This window comes from Saccopteryx leptura, chromosome 9 (genome assembly GCF_036850995.1).
Source record: "Saccopteryx leptura isolate mSacLep1 chromosome 9, mSacLep1_pri_phased_curated, whole genome shotgun sequence".
Lineage (NCBI taxonomy): Eukaryota > Metazoa > Chordata > Mammalia > Chiroptera > Emballonuridae > Saccopteryx > Saccopteryx leptura.
This window is the reverse complement of record NC_089511.1, coordinates 38589160-38607507: the sequence shown is the minus strand read 5'-3', so window position 1 is coordinate 38607507 and position 18348 is coordinate 38589160. Positions and strand designations below refer to the sequence as shown.

At 38.9% G+C, this 18348-nt stretch overlaps 1 long non-coding RNA gene across 2 annotated transcripts in view; it reads left to right on the top strand.

Moving 5' to 3' along the window:
* The first annotated feature begins 97 nt into the window (after window positions 1-97).
* Window positions 98-18348, top strand: part of LOC136381220 (uncharacterized) — a 31035-nt gene continuing 12784 nt past the window's right edge. The window contains exon 1 of one of the 2 annotated variants that reach the window (XR_010747028.1): window positions 98-223. This is a non-coding gene — a long non-coding RNA (uncharacterized lncRNA). The remainder of the gene's footprint in view (window positions 224-18348) is intronic. The other variant, XR_010747029.1, reaches the window with a different exon arrangement.

The following is an 18348-nucleotide window of genomic DNA, read 5'->3' as shown; positions in this document are numbered from 1 at the left end:
GGTCCTGTAGCTTGCGGGGCCTAATGGGCGGGGTCGACAGGTGAGCCCAGAGGGAGCGGAGCCGGAGGGCGGGGCCTGAGGACGGGGCTAAAGAGGGCGACGAGGCCGTAGAGGGCGGAGCAGGTCCCTGGCGCGGGACCTGAGCGGGGCCGACGCCAGGTCAGAGCTGAGGGGCTAAGGCCAGAGGGTGGAGCCAGGAGAGAGACCACGGAGGGCGAGGCAGGTGAGCGTCTCAGTGCCTAGGGGACTGCGGGGGCGTGGCTGCGGGACGTGCCCGGCTGGGCGTCCTCGCGCTGGGCGTGGTCGAGGGGCACTCAGCAGTTCGTGGTTCCGGTGGCGGCCGGGCTACGCTGGAGGCTGGGCCTGGGCCGTCTTTGCGGACTCGGGGCGGACTCTGTCTTAGGCGTCTCTGGTGCCTGGGGGTCCCGGCGACCGCCTGAGAGCCCAGGAGCTGTGGGGCTCCTATGGAGCGTGGGCTGCCACTGCCCCCCTGCGGCCTGAAGCGACGTTGCAGCCGTGGGAGGGAGCGGTTCGGGCAGCCGTGCTCCGGTGTCAGCTCCCGCCGTTTCCGTGGCCGCCGTTGCTGCAGCCTCCGCGGAGTGTGGTATCGGTGCTTCATGCTCTACGTTTTCAGAAGTTTGAGAATTATCGTAATTATTTTGCAAAACGAGTTTTAATTACTTTGTCTAGCTCTGGGTCCTTTTGAGAACTTGGCTCGGAATGGCTTTGCGTTTATGGATTAATTAGGGGCACCGACACCGTCACCCTAGTGGAGGCTTCCATCCCAGGAACGAAGTAGGTTGCGTTTGTTTTCAACTTCTGTTCTTCGCAGTGAGGAAAATTACAGTAGGTCCTATAGATTACGCCTAAATATTCCCAACTAGTTCGCTTTCTGTTACTTTGTGAAGGGACTGTGCATTTGCAGTTTCCAACTGGCGATTATTTTTTGCACTTAAGGATGTTACTGTTTTAAAAAAATATTTTATTGACGTGGAATACTCATAACGTAAAACTAACCATTTCATACTACCATCACCTTTATCAAGTGCCAAAATATTTTCATTACCTCAAAAGAAACCTGGTGTCCATTAAGTAATCAGTACCTCTTCTTCGTCCTGCCCCCAACCCCTCAACCACCAGCCATACAATATGTGGCCTTTTGGGTCTGGCTTCTTTCACTTAGAATGTTTTTAAGGTTCACTTACATTGTAGTATCTGTCAAGACTTTATTCCTTTTTGTAGCTGAGTAATAATCTATAATATAGATCTGTTACATTTTGTTGATCTGTTCATCTATTGATGGATATTTGGGTGTTTTCCACTTTTTGCCTATTGCATGAGTAGTACTGTGAACATTGGGAGTACAGCAGGTTTTACAGTAACACTCTGTTCAGAGTCGTTTTGTTATACATAGATGAGACGATTAACTCTTGTTTATATCAATTAGCCTATGGTAAAATTGGTTTCATTGTACATCATTTCGCTTAGTCGCAGAATCTATCATTGATGTTAAATGAGAAGTTCTTGTACAAGTATTTGAGTACCTATTTTCAGATCTTTAGGGTGTATGTGTAGAAGTGAAATTGCTGGGTCCATAATGAGTCTATGGTTAACTCTTTGAGGAACCACCAAACAATTTTCCACAATGGCTGCCTATTTTATATTCCCATCCGTAATACACAAGGTTTACAGTCTCTCCACTTCCTTGTCAATACTTATTTTCCTTAAAAAAACAAACAAATAAAATAGAACTATTCTCGTCCTAGTGGATGTGAAGTATCTTACTTTGCTTTTCCCTAATGGCTAATGATGTTAAAAATCTTTTCATGTGCTGTAGTCCCTGTGTATATCTTTGGAGAAATAACTGTTCAAATCTTTTGCCCACTTTTTACTTGGGTTGCATGCCTTTATTTTTTGTCCAGGTATAAGAATTCTTGACATATTCTATGAACACACAATGCAATGTACAGATGCTGTATTGTAGAAATGGGTACCTGAAACCTGTAAATTTTATTAACCAATGTCATTCCAATAAATTTAATTTTAAAAAAGGAATTCTTTACCTATTCTGGATACTGGATTTTAGCAGATATATGATTTGCAAGTATTTCCTGCCATCCTATAGAAAATCTTTCCACAAGATTTTAATGTTGATGTGGTTCAGTTTTTTCCTTTATGCTCATGCTTTTGGTGTCATATGTAAGAAACCATTACCAATATCATGAAGATTAACACCTACACTTCCTTCTAAGCATTTTATAGTGTAATCTCTTAGGTTTATAGTTTTGATCCAAATTGATTTAAATTTTGTATATAGTGTGCAGTAAGGATTCAACTTCACTGTTTTTCATGTGGATATTCAGATTTCCCAGCACCATTTGTTGAAAGACATTCTTTTCCCATTGAATCATGTTGGCATTCTTTTTTTTTTTTTTTTGTAACATTTATTTTTTTAATTTTATTTTAATTATTTTTATTTATTTATTCATTTTAGAGATGAGAGAGAGAGGGAGAGAGAGAAGGGGGGGAGGAGCAGGAAGCATCAATTCCCATATATGCCTTGACTGGGCAAGCCCAGGGTTTTGAACCAGCAATCTCAGCATTCTAGATCAATGCTTGATCTACTGCGTCACCACCAGTCAGGCATGTTGGCATTCTTGATGAAACCAATTGTATGGTTAATATTTGGACTCTCAACTTTATTCCATTGGTCTGTCCTTACGTGGTACCACACTGTCTTGATAACTGTACCTTGTTAACACATTTTGAAATTGGGAAGTGTGAGTCCTCTAATTTTGTTCTTCTTTTTCAAGATTGTTTTGACTATTTGGGGTCACTAGCAATTGCATATTAATACTAGGGTCACGTTTTCTGTTTCTGCAATAAAATATTTTGGGAGTTTGTTAGAGATTACATTGAATATGGAGAATGCTTTGGTAAATAGTGCCATCTTAACAATAGGTCTCCCAATCCTTGAACTCAAGATGTCTTCCCATTTATTTAGGTTTTCTTTCATTTCTTTTTTGTGGTTTTGGGTATATAAGTCTTATACTTCTTTGATTGAACTTATTCCTATTTTATTGTTTTTGATGCTGTTGTAAGTAGAATTATTTTATGAATTTCTTTTTTAGATTGCTTATTGTTAGTGCACAGAAATACAAGTGATTTTTTTTTTTCATTTTTCTGAAGCTGGAAACAGGGAGAGACAGTCAGACAGACTCCCGCATGCGCCCAACCGGGATCCACCCGGCACGCCCACCAGGGGCGATGCTCTGCCCACCAGGGGGCAATGCTCTGCCCATCCTGGGCGTCGCCATGTTGCGACCAGAGCCACTCTAGCGCCTGGGGCAGAGGCCACAGAGCCATCCCCAGCGCCCGGGCCATCTTTGCTCCAATGGAGCCTTGGCTGCGGGAGGGGAAGAGAGAGACAGAGAGGAAAGCACGGCGGAAGGGTGGAGAAGCAAATGGGTGCTTCTCCTGTGTGCCCTGGCTGGGAAAGATTTGGAATTCTTGGTTGACAGGTTCTTTTCTTTTCTTTTTTTTCTGAAGTTGGAAACAGGGAGGCAGTCAGACAGACTCCCGCATGCGCCCGACCGGGATCCACCTGGCACGCCCACCAGGGGGCGATGCTCTGCCGCAATCAGAGCCATTCTAGTTAGTGCCTGAGGCAGAGGCCACAGAGCCATCCTCAGCGCCCAGGCAAACTTTGCTCCAAAGGAGCCTTGGCTGCGGGAGGGGAAGAGAGAGACAGAGAGGAAGGAGAGGGGGAGGGGTGGAGAAGCAGATGGCCGCTTCTCCTGTGTGCCCTGGCCGGGAATCAAACCTGGGACTCCCACACGCCAGGTCGATGCTCAACCACTGAGCAAACCAGCCAGGGCCGACAGATTCTTTTCTTTTATGACTTTAAATATATTATCCCAGTGCCCTCTGGCCTCCATGGTCTCTGGAGAAAAATCAGATGTTAGTCTTATCAACGCTTTCTTGTACATGAGGAGTCACTTCCCTCTTGCTGCTTTTCTTTCTTATTTTTTTAAAATTAAGTAAGAGGTGGGGAGATAGAGACAGACTCTCACATGTGCCCAATTGGGGTCCACCTGGCAAGCCTTCTACCAGGTAATGTCCAGCCCATCTGGGGCTGCTGCTCTGTTGCTTGGCAACTGAGCTACTTTAGCACTTGAGGCAAGGCCATAGAGCCATCCTCAGCACCCAGGGCCAACTTCCTCAAACTGTTTGAGCCATAGCTGCAGGAGGAGAAGAGAGAAGAGAGAGAGAAAGAGTGAGAGAGAGAAGGGGGAGAGGTAGAAAAGCAGATGGTTGCTTCTCCTGTGTGCCCTGACTGGGAATTGAACTCAGGCCGATGTTCTACCACTGAAAGCAGCTAGGGCCTTGCTTTCAACAGTTTTATTATAATGGGTGTTGGGTTAGCTTTGTTGAATTTATTCTGCTTGGAGTTTATTGAGTTTTTTGGATACATATACTCATCTCTTTACTCAAAATTTGGAGTTTAGGGGCATTTTTTGGATGTTTTTTCTGCTCCTTACTCTCTTTCTCTTCCTTTAGGAATTCCTATAATGTATTTGTTAATTTGTAATGTATTTGTTAATTCCTATAATGTATTCATGGTGTCTCACAGGAGTCTCAGGCTCTGTTAATTTTTCCGGATGCTTTTTTTCTTTCTGCTCCTCACACTGAATATGATTTCTTCAAATTTCCCAATTCTTTCTTCTGTCTGCTCAAATCTTCTGTAGAACCCTTCTAGGGAGTTCTTTCGTTTGTTTGTTTTTTAGTTATTGTACTGTTTAGTTTCAGAATTTCTTTTTGGTTCCTTTCTATAATTTCTATCTCTATACTAATGTTTTCATTTTATTCATACATTGCTGTCCCAATTTGTTTTGGTTTTTGTCCATGGTTTCTTTAGTTCATTAAGCATTTAATAAAATTTAATACTTGTGCATAATAATTTTAATGTCTGCATTTTCTCAGGCATGGTTCCTGTCAATATTTTCCCCTGTGAATAATACATATTTTCCTGTTTCTGTTTTATATATATTTTTTAAACAGAGACAGAGAGAGAGTCAGAGAGAGGGATAGATAGGGACAGACAGACAGGAACGGAGAGAGATGAGAAGCATCAATTCTCAGTTTTTTCGTTGTGACACCTTAGTTGTTCATTGATTGCCCTCTCATATGTGCCTTGGCCGTGGGCCTTCAGCAGAAAGTAACCCCTTGCTTGAGCCAGCGACCTTGGGCTCAAGCCGGTGAACTTTGCTCAAACCAGATGAGCCTGCGTTCAAGCTGGTGACCTCGGGGTCTCAAACCTGGGTTGTCCGCATCCTAATCTGACACTCTATCCACTGCGCCACCGCCCAGTGAGGTGCATTTCTGGTTCTTATAAAAATTTTATTAGATTCTAGAGTTCTGAAAAGGTTGATTCTGAGTGTTTTTTTTACCAGTTTAATTGTTGCTTTAATGGAAGGATGGACTTTTGGAGTTCCTATCCCACTATATTTGGTGATGTCACTCTGGTGTATCTTTTAAAGAAACTTTTCCAAGTCATATCATTTTACATTTCCCCCATAATTATAGCAGAATGCACATTCTTCCACATCAGCACCAATATGTGGTATGGTCAGGGTACAAAATTTCAACCTTTCTTTTTTTCTTTTTTTTTTTCTTTTAGCAAGAGGTGGGGGGGGGGGAGACAGACAGGGACAGACAGACAGGAAGGGAGAGAAATGAGAAGCATCAACTTATAGTTGCAACAACGTAGTTGTTCATTGATTGCTTTCTCGTATGTGCCTTGATCAGGGGGCTACAGCCAAGCCAATGACCCTTTGCTCAAGCCAGCAGACTGGACTCAAGCCATTGACCTTGGGATGGATTCAAGCCACTGACCTTTTGGGCTCAAGCCACTGACCATGAGGTCATGTCTATAATCCCATGCTCAAGCCAGCAACCTCGCGCTCAAGCTGATGAGACTGTGCTCAAGCCGTTGAACCTGCTCTCAAGCTGGCAACCTTAGGGTTTTGATCCTGAGGCCTTAGCATCCCAGGCCGATGCTCTATCCATTGTGCCACTGCGTGGCCAGGTTCTTTTTTTTTTTTTTTCTTTCAGATTTTATTGATTTTAGAGAGAGGTGTGAGAGAGAATGGGGGTTGGAGCAGGAAACATCAACTGGTAGTAGTTGCTTCTTGTATGTGCCTTGACCAGGCAAGCCCAGGGTTTTGAACCAGCGACCCCAGAATTCCAGATCAATTTTCTATCCACAGGTCAGGCATTTTTCAGCAATTCTTTCAAATACAAAGTAGTATCTTACTTTCATTCTAGTTTGCATGTTTGATTGTATGTTGCTATTATAAAGAATTACAATGGGTATTTGAATATTGATCTTACAGTAGTACCTTTTTTCTTTTAAAGATTGCATTGATAGCCCTGGCTGGTTGCTCAGTGGATAGAGCATCAGCCTGGCATGTGGACATCCCAGGTTCGATTCTTGGTCAGGGCACACATGAGAAGTAAACATCTGCTTCTTTTCCCCTCCTTTTCCCCCTTCTCTCTATCTTCCCCTCTCGCAGCCAGTGGCTTGATTGTTTCAAGCATCAGCTCCAGGTGCTAAGGATAGCTCAGTTGATTCAAGCATTGTCCCCAGATGTGGGTTGCTAGGTAGATCCCGGTCGGGGCACATGCGGGAGTCTGTCTATCTTCCCTCCTCTCACTTAAAAAAAAAAAAAAAGATTGCACTGATTTTTCACATAAGCAAAGCAATCATGTTGCCTGGAAATATCAACCACTATATTTCTTAACAATCTGGTTGTCTTTTATTTATTTTGCTTACCTTACTATAAGGCTTGATTGACCAATACAATGCTGAATATTTGTGAAAATGGAAATCTTTATCATGTTCCTGATCTTAGGGACAAAGCATTCAGCCTTTCACCATGTTAACTAAAGGATTTTCCTAGATGCCCTTTTTTGGTGGAAGGGAATTCCTTTTTAATCCTAAGTTGCTGAGAGTTTTATTTATTTATTAAGTCAGAAGTGGACGTTTGTTTTGTGACAAGCTTTTTCAGAATATATATAGATTGTCACACTTTTTTTACTTCGTCAATATGATTGTCACTTTTATCAGGCTCTGATTTTTTTCAGCATATATATTAATTTTTTACTTAGAAATTAAATTTAATGGGGTGACATTGATCAATAAGAGTACATAGGTTTCAGGTGAACATCTCTTTAGCATTTGAACTGTAGATTGCATTGTGTCCTTATTACCCAAAGTCAAATAATTTTCCATCATCATATCTTTGTTCCTGTATGTGTCTTGTCTAGCATGGGGGTTAGGTTCCAGAACCCCCGTGATAGGCAAAAATTTGCAAAGTAGCAACCTTATATTTATTTTATTATTTATATATATCTTAAGGCTTTATAAAGCCTCCCCACACTCTTATAAACCTTTCTCACAGTGTTTATAACCTTTCCCACACAGTTATTAACCTTTCCTACACTCTTATAAACACTTCCTATGCTCTTAAACACTTTCTGCACTCTTAAACCTACATAATTTTAACAACATATAAAATTCTATATGGGTACTCACCAGTAGTATTTTATTTTGATTTAATATTGTTTTAATTAATATTTTTTATTGTTTTTGATTTTTTAGGCTAGAAAATGCTTATTTTACCACAAAAATAATTAAAATGATAAATATATAAAAATACTTAGATACCGCAAAATCCTGCGATATAGCAAAAAATCTATGCTATGAAATTAGATATATACAATTTAAAAACCCGTGATACAGTGAGACCACGAAGAGTGAACTGCGATATGGTGAGGAACAACTGTACTCCCCTCCCCCTGGTAACCATTTCACTTTTATCTATGTCCATGAATCTCAGTTTTATGTCCCACCTATGTATGAAATCATACAGTTCTTAGCTTTTTCTCATTTAGTTATTTCACTTAGTATAATGTTCTAAAGGCCCATCCATGTTGTCATGAATGGCAATATGTCATTATTTCTTCTGGCTGAATAGTATTCCATTGTATATATGTACCACATCTTCTTTATCCAATCCTCTATTGAAGGACACTTTAGTTTCCATGTCTTGGCCACCATGAATAATGATGCAATGAACATGGGGCTGCATGTGTCTTTGCATACCATTGTTTTCAAGTTTTTTGGGTAGATACCCCGTAGAGGGATTGCTAGGTCATATGGTAGTTCTCAATTTTTTGAGGAACTGCCATACTGTCTTCCCCAGGCCGGGTCATCAAACTTTTTCTAAAAACCGCCCACTTTTGCAGTGCTGGTCAACCTGGTCCCTACCGCCCACTAGTGGGCGGTCCAGCTTTCATGGTGGGCCAATCGCAGCGCTGTTTGGTTGCGCGGTAGGGACCAGGTTGACCAGCACTGCAAAAGTGGGCGGTTTTTAGAAAAAGTTTGAAGACCCCTGGCAGGTTCCTTTTTCTCCACAGCCTCTCCAACACTTGTTATTACCTGTCTTGTTGATAACAGCTGATCTAACAGGTGTGAAGTGGTATCCCATTGTAGTTTTGATTTGCATTTCTCTAATAGCTAGTGAAGATGAGCGTCTTTTCATATATCTGTTGACTATATGTATATCTTCTTTGAAGAAGTGTCTGTTCAGGTCCTCTCTCCATTTTTTAATTGGGTTCTTTGCTTGTTTGTTGCTGAGCTTTGTGAGTTCTTTATATATCTCAGATATAAACCCTTTATCAGAGCTGTTGTTTGTAAATATCCTCTCTCATTTGGTTGGCTGCCGTTTCTTTTGCTGTGCAGAAGCTTTTTAATTTGATATAGTCCCATTCATTTATAGTTGCCTTTACTTCCTTTGTCTTTGGGGTCAAATTCATAAAATGTCCTCTATGGCTAAGATCCATACATTTAGTACCTATGTTTTGTTCTATGTAATTTATTATTTCAGATCTTATATTTAGGTCTTTGATCCATTTTGAATTCATTGTTGTGCATGGGAACAAGATATAGTCAAATTTCATTCTTCTACTTGTGGCTTTCCAGTTTTTCCAGCAACATTTATTGAAGAGGCTTTCTTTTCTTCATTGTATGTTTTTGGCTCCTTTGTCAGAGATTATTTGTCCATATATATGAGGTTTTATTTCTGGGTTCCTGATTATGTTCCATTGGTTTGTATATCTGTTTTTCTGCTAGTACCATACTGTTTTGATTTTCATGGCTCTATAGTACAATTTGATGTCAGGTAGTGTGATACCTCCAGCGTCATCCTTTTTTTTTTCTTATTTATTCATTTTAGAGAGGAGAGAGAGAGAAGGGAGGGAGGATCAGGAAGTATCAACTCACATATGTGCCTTGACCAGACAAGACCAGGGTTCTGAAACAGTGACTTCAGTGTTCCAGGTCAACTCTTTGCCCACTGTGCCACCACAGGCCAGACTCCAGCTTCATTCTTTTTCCTCAGGATTACTTTCACTATTTGGAGGTTTTCATGGTTCTATATAAATCTGGTGATTTTTTGTTCTATTTCTTTAAAAAATGACATTGGGATTTTAATGGAAATTGCATTAAATTTGTATATTGCTTTGGGTAATATGACCATTTTAACTATGTTGATTCTTCCAATCCATGAACATGGAATATTTTTCCGTTTCATTGTGTCTTTTTCAGTTTCTTTCAATAATGCTTTGTAGTTTTCAGTATATAGGTCCTTCACATCCTTTAAGTTTATTTTTAGGTATTTTTTGTTGTTGCAATTGTAAAAAGAATTTTTTTTTTTTAGTTTGTTTTCTGAAGTTTCATCATTGGCATATAGGAAAGCAATAGACTTTTGTATATTGATTTTGTATCCTGAGACTTGACTGTATTAGTTGATTGTTTCTAATAGTTTCTTGGTGGAGTGTTGGAGGTTTTCTATATACAGGATCATATTATCTGCAAAAAGTGATAACTTTAGCCTGACCAGGCGGTGGCGCAGTGGATAGAGTGTCAGACTGGGATGTGGAGGACCCAGGTTTGAAATCCCGAGGTCACCGACTTGAGTGCAAGCTTATTTGGTTTGAGCAAGGCTCACCAGCTTGAGCCCAAGGCCGCTGGCTTGAGCAAGGGGTCACTCAGTCTGCTGTGGCCCCTAGTCAAGGCACATTTGAGAAAGCAATCAATGAACAACTAAGGTGCTTCAACGAGGAATTGATGCTTTTCATTTCTCTCCCTGTCTATCTGTCCCTACCTGTCCCTCTCTCTGTCTCTGTCACACACAAAAAAAGTGATACCTTTACTTTTTCCCAATATCAATGCCTTTTATTTCTTTCTCTTTCCTGATTGCTCTGGCTAATACTTCCAGAACTATGTTGAATAAGAGTGGAGAGAATGGGCATCCTTGTCTTGTTCCTGATTTTAGAGGAAAAGCCATAATGTTTTTACCATTTAATATGATATTAGCTGATGGTTTTTCATATATGGCCTTTATTATGTTGAGGTACTTTCCTTCTGTTCTGATTTTATTGAGTGTTTTAAACATAAAAGGATGTTGTATCTTATCGAAAGCCTTTTCTGTGTCCATTGATAAGATCATATGATTTTTGTCCTTTGTTTTGTTGATTTATATTATGTTGATCAATTTCCATATGTTGAACCATCCTTGTGTTCCTTGAACAAATCCCACTTCATTGTGATGCATTATTTTTTAATGTGTTGTTGTATTTGATTCGCTAGTATTTTGTTTAGGATTTTGCACTATATTCATTAGAGATATTGATCTGTAGTTTCTTCTTTGTGTGTGTCCTTACCAGGTTTAGTATCAGGGTTTTGTTGACTTCATAAAAATGTTTTAGAGAGTATTGCTTCTTCTATTTTTTGGAAAATTTTGGGAAGGCTACGCTAATGAATGGTAGAATTCATTAGTGTAGCCTTCTGGTCCTGTATTTTTATTTTTGGGAAGATTTTTGATAGTTGTTCCTATTCCCTTCCTGCTTATGGGTCTATTAAGGTTTTCCACTTCGTGACTCAGTCTTGGAAGATTGTATAGTTCTAGGAGTTTATCCATTTTCTCTAGGTTGTTGAATTTGGTGGCATATAATCTTTCATAGGATTCTCCTATGATCCTTTGTATACCTATGATGTCTGTGGTAATTTCTATTCTTTCATTTTGGAATTTATTTATATGAATCCTCTCTCTTTTTCCCTTAGTGAATCTAGCCAGAGGTTTGTCAATTTTATTGATCTTTTCAAAGAATTAGCTCTTTGTTGTATTAAATTTCTATAGTTTTTTCTTATCTATTTCATTTAGTTCTCTAATTTTTAATATTTCCTTTCTTCTGACTTTGGATTGCCTTTGTTCTTCTTTTTCCAGTTCTTTAAGATGTGATGTTAGGTTGTTTACTTGAGATCTCTCTTGTTTTTTTTTATATAAGCCTGTAATGGTATAAACTTTCCTCTTATTACTGCTTTCATTGCATCCCAGAAGTTTTGCTACGTCATGTTGTCATTTTCGTTTGTATATATCTATTTTTTAAATTCGATTGATATTTAGACAGAGTGAGAGAGAAAGGTGGTGGTGGGTTGGGAAGCATCAACTCATAGTAGTAGTTGTATCTCGTATATGCCTTGACCGGCAAGCCCGGGGCTTCAAACGGGTGACTTCAGCATTTCAGATCAACACTTTATTCACTGTGCCACTACAGGTCAGGCTGTCTATATCTTTTGATCTCTGCTTTTATTTCTTCTTTGACTCATTTATTATTTTAGAAGTATATTGTTTAATTTCCACATTCTTGTGGGTTTCTTCCTTTTTGCAGTTGAATTCTAATTTCAATGTCTTATGGTCACAAAATATGCTTGGTATAATTTTAATCTTCCTGAATTTGTTGATGTTAGTTTTGTGGCCCAACATATGGTCTTTGTGATATTCCATGCATACTAGAAAAGAATGTATAATCTGATATTCTGGAATGAAATGTTCTATATATGTCTGTTATGTCCATTTGGTCCAGTGTGTCATTTAAGGCTATTTCTTTATTGATTTTCTGTTTGGATGATCTATGTAAAGCTGTCAATGGTATGTTGAGATCTCCAAGTATAATTGTGTTTATGTCTGCTTCTATTTTTAGATGAGTTAGTAGATGACTTACATATTTTGGTGCTCCCTGATTCAGTGCATATATATTAAGAAGTTTTATGTCTTAATAAATGTCCCCTTTATCATTATGAAATGTCCATCTTTGTCTCTGGTTACCTTTGTTGTCTTAAAGTCAGCATTGTCAGATATGAGTATGGCTACACCTGCTTTTCTTTGCATATTATTTGCTTAGAGACTTGTTTTCCAACCTTTCATTTTGAGTCTACTTTTATTCTTGCAGCTTAGATGTGTCTCTTGAAGGCAGCATATGGTTGGGTTTTGCTTTTTAATCCAGTTTTCACCTCTGTGCCTCTTTATTGGTGAGTTCAGTCCATTTATATTTAGGGCAATTATTGACAGTTGATAAGTTTCTATAGTTATTTTATGTTTGTTTTCTGGTAGCTCTGTGTCTTGTTTGGTTCTTCTCTTTTGTGTTTGTCAGTTTTTCTTTGGTGGTATTATATACTTCTTTCCCATTTCTTCTTCTTTTATTTTTAAGCTGTGTGTTTTAGTAGTGGCTTTTTCGTGGGTGGTTGCCATCAGGTTATTAAGAGAAAAATGTTCATATATACAAGAGTCCTTTGTCTTATGAGTGCTTCTGCACTCCATCCTCCTTTGCTACTACAGATCTTTATCCTCTCCCCTTTTCCATTATTGTTGTCTCAGATCATCCTTGTTTTTATTGTGACCTTGTTGGAGCTTTTAAATGTAGTTTTGGTTTGTTTTGTTTTTTGTGTCTGGTCAAATAATCCCCTTGAGTATTTCCTGCATTTGGGGTTTTTGGTGATACATTCCCTCAGCTTCTGTACTCTGCAAAAGTTTTTATTTCTCCTTCATATCTGAAGGATAACTTTGATGGGTATAGTATTCTTGGCTGGTAATTCCTCTCTTTTGGTACTTTGAATGTTTGGGTCCACTCTCTTCTGGCTTGTAGAGTTTCTGCTGAGAAGTCTGATGATAACCTAATGTGCTTTCCTTTATATGTTATGTTCTTTTCCTAGCTGCCTTGAGGATCCTTTGTCATTGGTCTTTTTTAAATTGATTTTAATTTGTTGTGTTTACATAGTTACAAGTTTACCCTGGAATATATCTCCCTCCCTCCCCACCTTGTTCTCCTTGATACCCAATTTTTCCCTTCCCCCCACTGCCTTCCTCCTTTTCCTCCATGATTTACTATTCTGCCCTCTATCTCTCTGTGTTATGTTTACATACTTTTACTAATGTCTTTCCTTTTTTTGATCCCCTCTTCTCATCCCCTTTCCCTTTACCCACCTTCCCTCTGGACTCTTTGACCCTTTCTCTGCCTCTCTTCTGTTCCTCAGTTCACATTGTTCATTGGATTCCTCATATGAGTGAGGTCATACAATATTTTTCTTTCTCTGCCTGGCTTATTTTGCTTAGCATAATCGACTCCAGGTCCATCCATGTTGCTGCAAAGGGAAAGATTTCCTTCTTTTTCATGGCTGCATAGTATTTTATTGTGTACATGTACCACAGCTTTTTAATCCGCTCATCCACTGATGGACACTTGGGCTGTTTCCAGATCTTTGCTATTGTGAACAATGCTGCCATAAACATGGGGGTGCATTTCTCCTTTTGAAACAGTGCTATGGTGTTCTTGGGGTATATTCCTAAAAGTGGGATAGCTGGGTTAAAAGGCAGTTCGATTTTTAATTTTTTGAGGAATCTACATACTGTTTTCCACAGTGGCTGCATTCCCACCAGCAGTGCAGGACAGTTCCCTTTTCTCCACATCTTTGGCAGCACTTACTCTGTGTTGTTTTGTTGATGAGTGCCATTCTGACTGGTGTGAGGTGATATCTCATTGTGGTTTTAATTTGCATTTCTCTAATGATTAGTGATGTTGAGCATTTTTTCATATGCCTGTTGGACATCTGTATGTCCTGTTAGGAGAAGTGTCTATTCATTTGTTCTGCCCATTTTTTTTTTTTTTTTTTGTATTTTTCTGAAGCTGGAAACGGGGAGAGACAGTCAGACAGTCTCCCGCATGCGCCTGACCGGGATCCACCCGGCACGCCCACCAGGGGGCGACGCTCTGCCCACCAGGGGGTGATGCTCTGCCCCTCCGGGGTGTCGCTCTGCTGCGACCAGAGCCACTCTAGCGCCTGGGGCAGAGGCCAAGGAGCCATCCCCAGCGCCCGGGCCATCTTTGCTCCAATGGAGCCTCGCTGTGGGAGGGGAAGAGAGAGACAGAGAGGAAGGAGAGGGGGAGGGGTAGAGAAGCAAATGGGCGCTTCTCCTGTATGCCCTGGCTGGGAATCAAACCCGGGACTTCTACACGCCAGGCCAACGCTCTACCACTGAGCCAACCGGCCAGGGCCTGTTTTGCCCATTTTTGGATTGGATTGTTTATCGTCCTAGTGTTGAGTTTTACAAGTTCTTTATAAAGTTTGGTTATTAACCACTTATCAGACGTATTGTCGAATATGTTCTCTCATTGTGTAGTTTGTCTTTTTATTGTTTTATTGTCTTTAGCTGTACAAAAGCTTTTTAATTTGATATAGTCCCATTTGTTTAACCTGTCTTTTATTTTACTTGCCTGTGGAGATAAATCAGCAAATATGTTGCTGCGAGAGATGTCGGAGAGCTTACTGCCTATTTTTCTTCAAAGATGCTTATGGTTTCACGGCTTACATTTAAGTCTTTCATCCATTTTGAGTTTATTTTTGTGAATGGTGTAAGTTGGTGGTCTAGTTTCATTTTTTTGGCAGGTAGCTGTCCAATTTTCCCAACACCATTTGTTGAAGAGGCTGTCTTTACTCCATTGTATGCTTTTATCTCCTTTGTCAAATATCAGTTGTCCATAAAGGTGTGGGTTTATTTCTGGGTTCTCTGTTTTCTTCCATTGATCTATATACCTGTTCGTATGCCAGTACCAAGCTGTTTTGAGTACAATGGCCTTGTAGTATAACTTGATATCAGGAAGTAAGATGCCTCCCACTTTATTCTTCCTTTTTAAGATTGCTGAGGCTATTTGTGTTCTTTTTTGGTTCCATATAAATTTTTGGAATATGTGTTCTATATCTTTGAAGTATGTCATTGGTATTTTATTGGTATTGCATTGAATTTATAAATTGCTTTGGGTAATGTAGACATTTTAATGATGTTTATTCTTCCTACCATGAGCACAGTATACTTTCACTTGTTTGTATCTTCCTTGATTTCTTTTATCAATGTTTTATAATTTTCTGAGTACAAGTCTTTAATCTCCTTGGTTAAATTTACTCCTAGGTACTTTATATTTTTGGTTGCAATAGTGAAGGGGATTGTTTCCTTAATTTCTCTTTCTGATAGTTCATTGTTGGTGTATAAAAATGCCTCTGATTTCTGAGTATTAATTTTATTTCCTGCCACCTTGCTGAATTCATTTATCAGGTACAGTGGTTTTTTGACTGAGACTTTAGGGTTTTCTGTATACAATATCATATCACCTGCAAATAATGATAATTTTACTTCTTCTTTTTCAGTTTGGATGCCTTTTATTTCTTCTTCTTGTCTGATTGCTGTAGCTAGGACTTCCAGAACTATGTTGAATAAGAGTGGTGAAAGGGGGCACTCCTGCCTTGTTCCTGATCTTAAGGGGATTGCTTTTAATTTTTGCCCATTGAGTATGATGTTGGCTGTGGGTTTGTCATAGATAGCCTTTATCATGTTGAGGTATGTTCCCTGTACTCCCACTTTGCTGAGAGTTTTGATCATGAATGGGTGCTGGATTTTATCAAATACTTTTTCTGCATCTATTGAAATTATCATGTGGTTTTTCTCCTTCCTTTTGTTTATGTGATGAATCACATTGACTGATTTACGAATATTGTACCAGCCTTGCCTCCCCAGAATAAATCCCACTTGATCATGGTGTATGATTTTTTTCATGTATTGCTGGATCCAGTTTGCTAATATTTTGTTGAGGATTTTAGCATCATCAGGGATATTGGCCTATAATTTTCCTTCTTTGTGTTTTCTTTGCCTGGTTTTGGAATCAGAATAATGCTTGCCTCATAAAAGGAGCTTGGAAGTCTTCATTCCTCTTTTATTTTTTGAAATAGCCTGGGAAGGACAGGAGTTATTTCTTTGAATATTTGGTAGAATTCACTTGTGAAGCCATCAGGCCCTGGACTTTTTGTTTGTTGGGATTTTTTTGATAACTGTTTCGATCTCATTTGTTGTAATCGGTCTGTTGAGGTTTTCTGATTCTTCCTGATTGATTTTTAAAAGATTATATGTTTCAAGAAATTTTTCCATTTCATCTAGGTTTTTTTGGCATACAGTTCTTCATAGTATTTTCTTAACAATCCTTTGTATTTCTGTTGTGTCAGTTGTTATTTCTCCACTCTCACTTTTAATTTTATTTATTTGGGTCCTTTCTCTTTTTTTCTTGGTGAGTCTGGCTAAAGGGTCATCAATCTTGTTTACCTTTTCAAAGAACTAGCTCCTGGTTTTATTGATCCTCTGTATTGTTTCTTATTTATTCCTTTTTTTTTTTTTTTTTTTTTTTTTTTTTAGAGAGGAGAGGGAGAGACAGAGGGAGAGAGAGAGAGGAGAGACAGAAAGAGAGAAGGGGGGAGGAGCTGGAAGCATCAACTCCCATATGTGCCTTGACCAGGCAAGCCCAGGGTTTCGAACCGGCGACCTCAGCATTTCTAGGTCGACGCTTTATCCACTGCGCCACCACAGGTCTGTATTGTTTCTTTAGCCTCTATGTCATTTATTTCTGCTCTGTTCTTTATTATTTCCTTCCTTCTACCTCTGGGCTTTACTGGTTGTTCTTTTTCTAGTTCTTTTAGATGCAGGGTCAAGTTGTTTATTTGAGCTTTTTCTAGTTTCTTGAGGCATGCCTATAATGCTATGAACTTCCCTCTTAGGACTTTTGCTGTGTCCCATAAATTTTGAGTTGTTGTGTATTCATTATTATTCATTTCTAGGAATTATTTTATTTCTTCTTTGACCTCGTTGTTAACCCATTCATTATTTAATAACATGCTATTTATTTTCCAAGTGTTTGAGTATTTTTTAGTTTTTCTGTTGTGGTTGATTTCTAGTTTTATGCCATTGTGATCAGAGAAAATGCTTGATATGATTTCAATCTTCTTAAATTTGTTGAGACCGCTTTTGTGCCCTAACATGTAGTCTATCCTAGAGAATGTACCATGAGCACTTGAAAAGAATGTATATTCTTCTGCTTTAGGGTGAAAGTTTCTGAAGATATCTATTAAATCCAGTTGATCTAGTGTGTCTTTTAAGTCTGCTGTTTCTTTGTTAATTTTCTTTCTTGAGGATCTATCTAGTGATGTTAGTGGGATATTGAAATCCCCTACTATTATAGTATTGCTGTTGATCTTGCCCTTTATATCCATCAACGTCTGCTTTATATATTTAGGTGCTCCTATATTAGGTGCGTAGATATTTATAATGGTTATATCTTCCTGTTGGATTGCTCCCTTTATCATTATGTAGTGACCTGCTTTATCTCTTACTGTAGCCTTTGTTTTAAAGTCCATTTTGTCTGATATAAGTATTGTTACCCCAGCTTTTATTTTCATGAAATATTTTTTCCATCCTTTTACCTTCAGTCTATGTGGATATTTTGTTTTGAGGTGTCACTTGTAGACAGCATATATATGGGTCCTGTTTTCTTATCCATGCAGCTACCCTATGTCTTTTGATTGGATCATTTAATCCATTTACATTTAAGGTTATTATTGATATGTAATTGTTTCTTGCCATTTTATTCTTTAAGGTTGTATTCCTCTTTTGCTATATTCTTTTCCCCCTTTGATCTGTTTACAACAGTCCCCTTAACATTTCTTGAAGCATTGGTTTTATTGTAATGAATTCCTTGAGTTTTTTGTTTTTTTTTTTTTTTGGTCTGGGAAGCTTTTTATGTCTCCTTCAATTTTAAATGATATCCTTGCTAGATAAAGTAGTCTTGGTTGTAGGCTCTTGTTCTGCATTACTTTGAATATTTCTTGCCATTCCCTTCTGGCCTCAGGTGTTTCTGTTGAGATTTTGGATGTCATCCTTATGGGGGCTCCTTTGTAAGTGATAGCCAAGTTTTATTTTATTAAGACACACATTAATAACGCTATAAAGAAATATTTTATAGCCATAGAGATCAATAACTTCCCATGCGGAAATAAAAAGTTCATTGCTCAATCATATTATTGAGGCAAGTGAAGAAATATTACTCTCTCGTCAATCTGAAATGTTAATT